Source organism: Pelophylax lessonae (assembly GCF_965119305.1).
Source record: "Pelophylax lessonae genome assembly, chromosome: 7".
Lineage (NCBI taxonomy): Eukaryota > Metazoa > Chordata > Amphibia > Anura > Ranidae > Pelophylax > Pelophylax lessonae.
The window spans coordinates 150,888,415-150,897,616 of record NC_138774.1 but is presented as its reverse complement, the minus strand read 5'-3'; positions in this window follow the sequence as shown (position 1 = coordinate 150,897,616).

Sequence of the window (9,202 nt, the reverse complement as noted above, 5' to 3'; positions counted from 1 at the left end):
TAAGACACATGAAAGCCCGCATGGAGTTTGCTAAAAAAACACCTGAAGGACTCCAAGATGGTGAGAAATAAGATTCTCTGGTCTGATGAGACCAAAATAGAACTTTTTGGCCTTAATTCTAAGCGGTATGTGTGGAGAAAACCAGGCACTGCTCATCACCTGTCCAATACAGTCCCAACAGTGAAGCATGGTGGTGGCAGCATCATGCTGTGGGGGTGTTTTTCAGCTGCAGGGACAGGACGACTGGTTACAATCGAGGGAAAGATGAATGCGGCCAAGTACACTGATATCCTGGACAAAAACCTTCTCCAGAGTGCTCTGGACCTCAGACTGGGCCAAAGGTTTACCTTCCAACAAGACAATGACCCTAAGCACACAGCTAAAATAACGAAGGAGTGGCTTCACAACAACTCCGTGACTGTTCTTGAATGGCCCAGCCAGAGCCCTGACTTAAACCCAATTGAGCATCTCTGGAGAGACCTAAAAATGGCTGTCCACCAACGTTTACCATCCAACCTGACAGAACTGGAGAGGATCTGCAAGGAGGAATGGCAGAGGATCCCCAAATCCAGGTGTGAAAGACTTGTTGCATCTTTCCCAAAAAGACTCCTGGCTGTATTAGATCAAAAGGGGGCTTCTACTAAATACTGAGCAAAGGGTCTGAATACTTAGGACCATGTGATATTTTAGTTTTTCTTTTTTAATAAATCTGCAACAATGTCAACAACTCTGTGTTTTCCTGTCAGTATGGGGTGCTATGTGTACATTCATGAGGAAGAAGAATGAACTTAAATGATTTTAGCAAATGGCTGCAATATAACAAAGAGTGAAAAATGTAAGGGGGTCTGAATACTTTCCGTACCCACTGTACATATATAATATACACAGTATCTCCCAAAAGTGAGTACACCCCTCACATTTTTTAAAATATTTTTATATCTTCATGTGACAACACTGAAGAAATGACACTTTGCTACAATGTAAAGTAGTGAGTGTACAGCTTGTAAAACAGTGTAAATTTGCTGTCCCCTCAAAATTACTCAACACACAGTCATTAATGTCTAAACCACCGCTTGTCTTCAGCAAAATGTTTGCAGGCTTTCTTGTACATCATCTTTGCTGCCTTCTGGGACAACAGCCATGTAGACCAATTTGATGCAGTGTGCAGCGTATGGTCTGAGCATTGTCAGACTGTCCCCCGCCCCTACTACCTCTGCAGCAATGCTAGCAGCACTCATACGTCTATTTCCTAAAGAAAACCTCTGGATATGACACTGAGCACGTGCACTCAACTTCTTTGGTCGACCATGGCGAGGCCTGTTCTGAGTGGCACCTGTCCTGTTAAACTGCTGTATGGTATTGGCCACCGTGCTGCAGCTCAGTTTCTTGGCAATTCTCTTATAGCCTAGGCCATCTTTATGCAGCGCAACCATTTGTTTTTTTAGATCCTCAGAGTTCTTTGCCACAGTCACATGACACTGGGGAGGGAAAATGGTTAACTGGGCCCAATTTGGACATTTTCACTTAGGGGTGTACTTTTATTGCAAGCAGTTTAGACATTAATGGCTTTGTGACCTATCAAGACCTTCTAAAGACTCTCCAGAAGTTATTAGATTATCAGAACTCAAAAAGAAATGAGAAAAGCTGGATAAGGAAACTCGGGAAAAGAAAAGGAAAAAATTAATTGGGGACACCAATGGTTTTAAGAGCAGCTTTTAACAACTTCAGCTCCAGAAGGTTTTACCCCCTTAATGACTAGGCCATTTTTTTGCGATTTGGCACTGCGTTGCTTTAAATGACAATTGCGCAGTCGTGCGACTCCGTACCCAAATACAGTTGATGTCCTTTTTTTCCCACAAATTGAGCTTTCTTTTGGTGGTATTTGATCACCTCTGCGATTTTCCAAAAACAAAAAAGAGCGTCAATTTTTTAAACACCAATATTTTCTACATTCTGCTCTAAAACATTCCCAGTAAAAATCTAATTATTTTATCAGTTTAGGCCAATTTGTATTCTGCTACATATTTTTGGTAAACAAAATCCCAAAAAGCGTCTATTGGTTTGCGCAAAAGTTATAGCGTTTACAAACTACGGGATAGATTTATGGACTTTTTTATTTATTTTTTTCTTTTTATTAGTAATGGAGGCGATCAGCAATTTTATCGGGACTGCGACATTGCGGCGGACAGATCAGACCCCTAACTGACATTTTTGACACTTTTTGGGGACCAGTGACCTTAATACAGTAATCGGTGCTAAATAATATGCACTGTTACTGTATAAATGAGACTGGCAGGGAAGGAGTTAACACTGGGGGTGATCAAGGGGTTAAATGTTTTCCCTTTTGTGCTTACTGTGGGGGGGGTTGATAGAGGCAGAGAGATCAGTGTTTCAGCTTAGTTTAGTCACTTGATCTTTCCCTGCCTCTCTGACAGAAGAGCCGACTGCCTTGTTTACATAAGCAGGCAGCTCTTCTGACTTTCTAGCCGGAGATCGCTGGAGGCCGGCAGCGATCAACCCCACTCCTCCCGCAGTCTGGCTCCCGCTGTGTCTAATCACAGCGGGAGCGCAGTGCCGAAACAATGTACACATAATCACGTAGATATACGTGATTATGCGCAGCTGAGCCACACTGCCGCAGTAAATCTGCATGTGGCGGTCAGCAAGCGGTTAAATGGCAAATAAATTAAAAAGGTAATACCCAAATACTCTCTAGGGAGAGCTCCCCCCCTAGGGAGGGTTCACCTATTCTACCCACTCCCCAAGCTCGGGTACCCCAATCCCCCAAAGGTGACCAGAGGAAATACTGGTGGTTATTCCCGGCCGATCCCTCCTTTTCCCCCTAGGGGTAACTGGAGAGGTAGACAACTGGGAAGAGAAGTATCTCAGAGGGGACCATGGGAGGTGATGGGGAGAGAACAATTGGGGATAAAAGCAGTATACGCACCCTTGAGGACCATCAGAGGAATTGGAGAGGGATCTATCAGAGGGACTTGTTACCAAGAGACCGATTATGAACCAGAGAGTGAGTCATGTGATCGCACCCCGGGACATAATAGGTACAATATCCCTATTAATAACAGATTTGCACCCTTAAAACATCAATTGTATCACAATGCCAAAAATGTTTTTAGAGAAGCCACCAAATATTAGGAACGATCAGGGATCAGATGGAAATTCATTTGGAGGCAAAAGAAGAGAAAGAGAGGGAGGAGTGCAGGGAGAAGTGAACAAAAGAAAATACCATTAGGTATGGGTATTTACAATATTAGTGGCCAAGAATTTGATAGAGAGGAAATCAAGGTTTTAGACAAGGGATTGAAGTATGCTCTCATTAAAAACCTAAATAGATTTGATACTTATGTACATGTACACAAATTTATGCGCATACTCATTCAAAAGTATTTTCTCATTCGTTCACTGACGGTCACAGCTCCATGTCTTCTAGACCATTGTTCTTTATGTTGCTCTGCCTAGGAGTAGGACTATATGGAAACCATTTTGGTTACGCCCCTTAGGCAGTCACAGAGGGTATACCAACACTTCTTGCTATAGGACTTTAGTTTTTTTTCTGCCTAGTCAGGAGTAAGAACCTGGCTCTCTGCTGGGATCTGCGGTTCTGCCATTTTTCCCTTTTTTTTTAAATATCATTTTTTACTTTCTCTTTCATTCATTGACAGACACAGCGACATAGCTTCATTAGTTGAATGGGTTATGCTTCGCTTTCTAGGAGCAGGACACTAGGCGAAAAAGTGTTAACAGAACTTTTAACTATGGGGCAGTCCCAGGTGGTATACTCCTACTTCCTGCTCTAGGGTTCAGTTTTTTCTGCCTAGTCAGGAGTAAGGACCCATCTCCCTGTTGGGATCTCTGGTCCTGGCTTTTTTTGTCATTTTTTTAAACAATTTTTTTTCTCTTGTTTTCTAGTTTTATTTGTTCCTGTCAGAACTACAATCAACTGTTGGGCTGGGGTGACGCTCTGAATATTCTAGATCCTGATGGTCATCCCAGCCTGACCAGCGAGCGTGTGCTGACCTCAGCTCTGTTCTAGGTCGGCAACGACATGCCCCCACTGGAGGGACTGGCTTGCGAGTGGGACACCTCGCGCGGACGCACACGACCTGGTCGCGACTGGAGTTGCAGCGTTCCTCGGGCCAGCAGCACCCCTTGTTCCAAGATGATGAGGTGATCTGCATGTAGTGAATCCCGCAGAGTATCCAATGGTATGGTGAGTAAGCCCTCCTGTTTTTCCTCCCTTGGGAAATTAGGGGCTGGTGGTGGTCCTACAGTATGCTACCCTCCCTTAAGTTTTTCATTACTCTCCCTGGAGGTTCTTTTCCATCCTTCTCCACATCCCCCTTCCCCCTCCTGCTCCCCCCGCATTCTTCTCCCCTCGCATCCCCCCCCATCTTTGCCCCCTAAAGGGTGCGTCCAGGGGTGCCTTTTTTTCGGTGATGGGGTGCAGGGTGACCTACGGCTAGTTGCCGTGGTTTTTTTGTGGGCCGGGAGTGCATAGTGAAGGGGGGTGGGGGTCCCGGGCGGGTTGTTGGATGGCTTTGGCTGGCTTTTTTCATGCCCGCAAGTGCAGCCATATCGGGCATGTGCGGCCATTTTCTTGTAGTCCGGCAGTGGCTACTGCGCATGCGCAGTGGCCATTTTCTCGAAGTCCGGAGTTAACTGCGCATGCGCGGTGCCATTTTTCTAGTAGCCGCATTTCCTTTCAGACGGCAGCGGCCTCTGGTGGCAGCACCGACGCTCCTCAGTCTGAGCGGTGTGCTACAAGGGAATAGGCGCCTCTTCTTCTCCTCAATCCTCATACGGCGGAAATGCAGGTGGTGGTAGTGAGTCTCTCTCTGCCTGGTCAGGCCAGTAGAACTGTTCTGAGACCTGTAGTCCCATGGGCATCTATATTGCTGGGGTTTTTAATATTAATACAGCTCTTTTAAAACTTTTCACTGTGTTCCCATTGCAGCACCAGGATGGAGCTGGCCGAACATGTCTCACCACCAGACCCACTCTGGTCTTCGTGATCCCATTCTGCTATTGCGGCCATGACGGCGGTCCTACAATAGTTGGTGTCAAAAGTGCACATGGTTTTGCGAAAGAGACCTGCCAAAAAGCGTTCGCTGTCCTCCCGTTTCATCTGCCTTCTCAGAATCTGAGATGGATGCATCTGCCACGGACGTAAGTCGCCCCACGTGGTCTGTGTCCACGCATCTCGATTGTTCTGACAGTGAGGATGATTTCTCTTCTTCCACCTCGGCGCAACGGAAAGCGCTGGTTGAGGCACTGATTGTGTCAGTGCGGGAAACTTTACAAATGGAGGACGCCGCGGATGCCGCGTCGGCCACGTCGGTGCAATTTTGGCACCCGCAGACCTTCCGAAGTGACTAAAGTGTTTCCTTTGCCTGCCTATTTAGATAAGATTGTCAATAGTCAATTGGGTTCCCCAAAACGTATGGCTGGGATACCTAAGCGTTTCGCTTGGAGATATCCCTTTGAAGAGTCCTTGGTAAAGAAACTGACTGGTACCACCGGTGGACTCCCAGATTTCTAGATTGCATAAAGCCACTTTATTGCCTGTGGAGGACACTCCGTTCTTTAAGGATCCTGCAGATAGGAAAGATGAAGCTTTGGTACGTCATCTTTTCACCGTTGTCAGATCAATTTTGAGACCGGTGTTTGCCGTTACCTTGGTCTCCCAGACCTTGACAGAATGGGCGAAGCTTTTACGCTAAGATTTGAAGGAGGGTCAGCACCCTTAGGAAATGGCGGAGCTGGTGGAGCAAATAATTCAGGATTTGCAGTTTATCTGCAATGCCTCCCTGCATGCAGCTCTGTTAGCCTGCAGGACATCGGTAACGGCGGTGATTTTACGCCGCATGATCTGGTTGAAATTCTGGTCTGCAGACCAGGCTTCTAAAAAGGTTCTGACTGATCTTCCCTTTGTGGGTGACCGTCTGTTTGGTTCCAAGCGATCCTGGGGTGGTAAGTCCAAGGCGGGTTCCTCCGGCCTCACGGAGAAGCCCTCCTTTACCTGAAGGGATGCCCTCACCCAATCTAGGGGTGGGGGGGGGATGTCTTCATTTTTTCTGGATCCATGGATCTTGTTCATCCAAGACAAATGGGTTCTCGGGTTGGTTCGGTACCAATTTGTGTCTGTCCTCTTTCAGGGGTTTTATTCCTGTGTCTGTCCTCTTTCAGGGGTTTTATTCCAACCTCTTCACGGTCCTCAGAAAGGAAGGGAAGGTTCGGCCTATCCTTGATCTCGAGGCCCTGAACTATTTTGTGGGGGTTCAAAAATTCAGAGTGGAATCCATTTGATCAGTCGTGGCTTCTCTCCATCAAGGGGGACTTACTAGCTTCCATCGATTTATAAAGGACGCTTACCTACATATTTCGATCTACATCGGACATTGTCGTCTTCCTTTTGTCATAGGCGGGAAGCACTATCAGTTCGTGGCATTACCCTTTGGTCTTGTCTCCACTCCTCTGGTGTTCACGAAAGTGTTGGACCCGGTATTAGCCTTACTCAGGCAACGGGGGATTTTGGTTCTGGGATACCTGGGCGACCTTCTTTCGAGGGCAGACTTGTTGTTGGTCCTGAAAGAGGACCTGGACATGGTTAGAGCTCTGCAGGAGTTCGGCTGGATTCTGAATTTTCAAAAGTCAGCCTTGACTCCATTCAACAAGTTGGACTTTCCCGGGCTGACTCTGGGATTCAGCGTCAGCCCGGGTGTTTCTCCCGGAACCAAAACTCTTGAAGTTGCAGCAGGCAATTCAACTCCTGTTATCCAATCGCCAGTCTTCTCTGAGGACCTGCATGCAGGTGCTGGGTTTGATGGTCTCGACTTTCGAGGCCGTTACATTTGCTCAGTTTATACCAGACTTCTGCAAAAAGTTTCTAGCCAAATGGGGCAAGCATCCACAGTCTCTGGACAATTTGATCCTGTTGAGTCGTGTGGCAAGAGGGTCTTTGCTTTGGCTCCACTCCTCGGCACTTCCACAAGGAAAGTCATTCCTCCCACTGTTCTGGACAGTGGTGACTATGGACGCCAGTCTGTCCAGACGGCGGGGGTTCCTGGGCATGCATTCAGTCCAGGATCTTTGGTCCTCAGAGTCCAGTCTGCTGATCAACATCCTGGAAATTCGAGCCATCAGACTTTGCCTACTCCGTTGGACGGATCGTCTGCAGGGGTGATCGGTGAGGATCCAATCGGACAATGCCACAGCTGTGGCATATATTAATCACCAAGAGGGCACCAGAAGGGCTCTAGTGGCTCGTATGCTGCAAAGGGCAGAGCGATTTGTTATGGTGCTGTCCGCAGTGCACATTCCAGGGGTGCAAAATTGGCAGGCGGTCTTTCTCAGTTGTCAGGCTCTGTGTCTGGGAGAATGAGCTCTTCACCCAGAAGTTTTTCATCAACTGTGCCTTCGGTGGGGGACACCAGATGTGGACTTGTTGGCCTCTCGCCTCAACCGGAAGGGTCCTAGATTCATTGCGAGGTCTCGGGACCCTCTGGCAGATGCTGCGTATGCTCTGGTGGCCCCTTGGGGCCGGTATTGTCTGATATATGCATTTCCTCTAATACAACTTATGCTGAGACTTCTGCGCAGAATCGAGGCAGAAGGGATTCCAGTGATTCTGGTGGCACCAGACTGGTCTCATCGGTCCTGGAATGCGAACCTGGTAAGGTTGTTAGCCGTCGCCCCCATTGCGGCTTCCTCTTAGGGAAATCTTCTATCTCAAGGACCGATCTTCCATCCTGCTTTACGATCGCTGGCTTTAACGGCTTGGCTATTGAAAGCCAGGTACTAAAGGATAGGGGTTTGTCAGAATCTGGGGTTCCTACCCTGTTAAGAACTAGGAAGTCTACTTGTCATAAAATTTACCATCGAGTTTGGAAAACATATATTTCTCTGTCGCTCATTGACAGACGTAGTCCTCGTTGATTAATAACAACTCGGGTTATACTGCCCTCTACAGGAGTAGGACTAGACAGGAAAGAAAACGTTCTGGCCACACCCTAGGGGCAGTCCCAGAGGGTATATCCTCTCACTTCCTGCTACAGCAAATCAGTTTTTTTCTGTCTAGTTAGGAGTAAGGACCTAGATGCCTTGCTGATCCTGGCAGGATTTTTTTCTTAGAAAGATTTTTTAGACCGCTTTTTTTTCTCCAGTGTTCCTGTGAGATCTTCAAACAAGAAAGCTGGAACTGGGCGACGGGCTGGATGTTGAGATCCAGTGGTCACCCCAGTTCAGCCTACGAGCGCGTGCAGGCCATAGCTCCGCTCTGGGTCGGCCGCGACATAGTCCCACTGGACGGGGACTGACCCTGCGAGTTAAACGTCTCGCTTAAACGCCAATGACCATGAGTCACGGCGTCCGTATTGGTCGACAGCCCTGCCACCCCGGTGGAGAGGGGTACTGTCAGGAGTTGGCGCCCGCCTGGTTCCGGTATGGTGAGTAGTATGTTCCCCCTTTTCCCCTTGACGGGTTTGTGGTGAACGCGGGCCCCTCTCTGAAATGGTAAGGATGGGTCTCCCCTCTATCCTATAACATGTCACAGATCCCCCTATTTGAGTGTGATTTTTGTGAACAAGAAACCAGGAGGCTTGGTTTGGGAGCTGACAATCTAATGTCATTTCAAAACTGTAAAGATGACTGAAGTCAGTGGCAGTACTAGAATATTACTGTGGTAGCATAAGGTATCCTACCTGTCAGAGGTTCACAGGGCGATGTCTATGCATGTATAACTGCAGTCCAGACGACGGCCCACGGACCGCATGCGGCCCGCAAGGGTCCGGTACCGCCGGCCAGGCTGATCACCATCCAGGGTGAAGTTGGGGGGCCGGGAACTCCCGCAGGCCGCTAGGCCGAATACAGCAGGCCGCTGCTAAGCCGCCGCTATCCTAACAGGCCGCCGCCATTGTCTTGCAGAGCACACGAGGCCGCCATATTGGCGTAGCCTCGTGTCTCCAGCATGGGGGCGGCCATGTTTGAGGGGACCAAACACCTCGTGGAGCCAGGGGGAGGCGCCGGAAGGCTTGTTAAGGGGCGGAGCCGCCTCCTTTACCCAGGAAAAAGGGCCAAAGACTTCCTGTCTGTAACAGGACAGCACTGAGCAAGCTGATGAAAACTTCTGTGCATCAGGGATAAGCCTTGGGGTCTCTCTCTCTCTGTGGAGTCCAAAAATGCAGGT